Below are 3,528 nucleotides of genomic sequence, written 5' to 3'. Positions count from 1 at the left end.
TCTTATTTGTATGGAAATTAATACTAAGCTCCTTATATGTTGCATGCAGAGTGTTATTCTCTTGAAAATGGAAAACCGCGCATAACTAGGAAAGAATTAGGTTGGAAAAATCTCTTTTCATGCTCTCATTTTATTACTGCACAATATTTTTAATTATAACAATATTTTTGTTATTAAAATTCTCTTTCATGCATCCATTTCATTTCCACATGAAAAAATTTATACAGAAAAAATTTCGTGCATACATTTTATTTTGGCAAGAACAGATTGAAAGAAAATTTTACGCTAATTTAGCTAAATAAAGTTCATAAATTCACCATTTTCTGATCGTTCACTGATGTTGAGGGCTTAAAACAAATATTTTATTTTAGCAAGAACAAATTTAAAGAAAAAATTAGGCTAATTTAGCTAAATAAAGTTCTTAAATTCACCATTTTGTGATCGGTTATTGATGCTGAGAGCATAAAAAAATATTTTATTTTAGCAATAACAGATCTAAAGAAAAATTTAGGCTAATTTAGTGACATAAAATTCATAAATTCACCATTTCGTGATCAGTGACTGATTTGAGAGCTTACGATTTCTTTTACCTTTACGCCATTACTGTCATTCAACCGCATCGATGATTGCCCTGCAGGTCGATGATTGTCAAATGAATTGCAGGTCAATAATTACATAGCTCCAAGGATCTTGCCACAAAAAAGAAACTCGTTACAACATAATCAAATATGGAATTGGGTGTTCTGTTTTGTATGCGAAAAGGGAAAATGGGGAACCGAGATGAGATGAGGGCATGGAAATTCAAGCGTAACTAATGGAATACCATGGTGGAGATGTCAAATGAGACATTCCGTGGACCGGAAATCCTCTTTGGCAGGGATACGCAGGAAACTTGCTAGACAGGGAGGGAACAAGAAGAGGTTTCATGGATGGATAAGATAGAGGACGATATTCTGCGAGGCAAGCCATGGCCATCTACCTTCTCTCAATCATTCGTTGCTCCAAGAGGGTTCGCCGCTCCAAGAAAAGGATCATTCGCTGCTCCAAGAGGGTTCGCCCCTCCAAGAAAAGGATCATTCGCTGCCCCAAGAAACGGATGAATTTTCGACTGTTATTTTTAATTATAACAATATTTGATTAACGGTGGAAAACAGATTAATCGTCTAACATAAGATCGGACGGATCATGGTAGGACACGTAAGACAAGAGGAGAGTCGATTTCAGAGGGGATCATTCGCTGCTCCAAGAGGGTTCGCCCCTCCAAGAAAAGGATCATTCGCTGCCCCAAGAAACGGATGAATTTTCGACTGTTATTTTTAATTATAACAATATTTGATTAACGGTGGAAAACAGTTTAGTCGTCTAACATAAGATCGGACGGATCATGGTAAGACACGTAAGACAAGAGGAGAGTCGATTTTAGAGGGGACGCCTTACGGCGTAAATATATATTTATGCTGAAAATACTTTGCTTCTTTTATATTCGTTTGGAGGAGTCAATTGTTAGCCTTTTGTTCTTGACCTTGAAGGAGTCCTGCCACATGATTCTGCGCTTGATTTTGGAGTGATACATTGTACATCTTCAAGGGTAATCATTTACAACAATGACACAGACCTATCACGTAGCCTAGAGCTCATAATGAAAGCTATTAAAACAAATACATTTTTTGAGCATGAAACCCATTACTCAAATTCACAAAATATTTTGCTAGATACAATTTACATTGGAATGTGTCACTATGAAGAGTGAACCTAGTTACACTTTCTTCAACAGTGAGAAGCTTGCCTTATGTTCTACTTATCAAAGAGAAAAAAGGGAAAATTGCAATAAGCTCAAGATTAACAAGGCACTAACAAAATAATTCCAGCAAGATAAAAATCTGAAATATTATATGGTAACGAGGAAGGACACTAAGCTCAACGATAGAAAAATGAAAGGAAACGAAATAAGCCAAAGATGCCCGAGTTCACAAAGAGAACCAAACTCCACTCTCTCTGTGTCTCCCCATGGATAGTTGTCAGGTTTGACCATGTGGGCATGCAGAGCCTAATTACTTGATTTTAAAAAGAGGGCCTTACTATGCTTTCATAATAGAGCACACTATTGAAATAGGAAACCTAATAATAGAGATCCTAGATCTTGGATCTATATTGTTAAAAAATTGCTCTAATATGACCCAAGTGGATGTTAAATAGAGGAAAAATGAAATTATTTTTAAAAACAAGAATAAAAATAAGTGTTCTCTATTTCCTTTTGTAATAAGTATTTACTTACCCTCGCCACAGGGTCCATTGCCATCTCTCTCAGAACCTTAATATTATATGTGATATCTTAAAGGGACCTATGGACCTCTTTGATGGGTTTGTTATTAATAGGAAGAGCATACCTCAACAATGTTTTGGGATCTTTGATTGGAGGGTCCGATATCACTACAGAGAGATACGGTAATACAAGTACAGGTTGAAAGGCATAAACAACTTCAACGGAGGGCTACATTGTCACAATTGTTGCTCCCAATGCAATATAGAAGCTACACTCCCTTAAAGAAAATATTTGTCTTTGCTATCAGAAAAACTAAAAAACAAATAGGAAAAGTAAGTTGTTGTGTGTCTATGTCCTACCCATATTGCATCCAATGTTGTATACTAAAAATTAATAAATTATACATACAAATAGCAGTTAGTACCTTGGGTTCTTTGGCTAAAGCTCTAGAGCACCTCATAGAGATTCCATGAGCGAGCCCAGAAGTGGAATTACATCCACTTGGACCTCATCTTCCCATCAAATCCAATAACCTGCATTTCCATTTGGGTAATCTCTTATTAGTATCATTGGGGAGTGCATGAAAGCTTGGAGCAATGGGAGCACATGTGGACGAGGATGGAGAAGCAGATGGGCCTATATAATAGTAGTTGCAATAGATGGGTTTTGCCATCTATGGTAAGAAAGATAAGATACCACAGTGCCCTTTCATGACTGATAGCACCAAGAGTAGAAGGAAGGGGTGTTGCATTTGCAGCAATCGAAGGGATTCATGTCATGCTTGCCCTGATATCTGTTATTAGGTTTCCTATTTCGATGGTGTGCTCCATTACGAAAGCATAGTAAGACCCTATTTTTATTCTCCTATGGATTTAAGAATTTGCTTTCTTAAAGGTCAAAATAAATTACAAAATATTAAAAATAAAGATTAAAGTTTAAGTTATTTTCCTATAAATAAAAAAACATATTTATTTATTGAGTAGAAAATCAAAATTTTATTAAAAATGTTTAAATTAAATAAATTACGATACAATAAGATCAAAATAATAGAAATAACTTATTTATTAAATCGAAATTTTAAATGATATATACTTAATAGACAAATAATTTATATTAAATTAAATTTTATACTTTAAATTAAATAATTATTTTTCATTATAATAATATAATTAAAAATTAATAATATTAATTAATATTATATATTTTATATAGAAAATAATAGTGCAATCAAATCGTGCCAAAGCGGCCACATAATTTACGATTGC

General features: G+C 34.2%; 1 pseudogene; it reads right to left on the bottom strand.

Moving 5' to 3' along the window:
- Positions 1-1,767: 1,767 nt before the first annotated feature.
- Positions 1,768-2,936, bottom strand: LOC149142067 (peptidyl-prolyl cis-trans isomerase CYP38, chloroplastic-like; annotated as a pseudogene).
- Positions 2,937-3,528: the final 592 nt, after the last annotated feature.

Source organism: Pinus tabuliformis, chromosome X, assembly GCF_031772625.1.
Source record: "Pinus tabuliformis cultivar Carrire ecotype Pingquan chromosome X, CPIR1, whole genome shotgun sequence".
Lineage (NCBI taxonomy): Eukaryota > Viridiplantae > Streptophyta > Pinopsida > Pinales > Pinaceae > Pinus > Pinus tabuliformis.
Note: the sequence above shows the minus strand (reverse complement) of the source record. Positions and strands in the feature narration are given on the sequence as shown.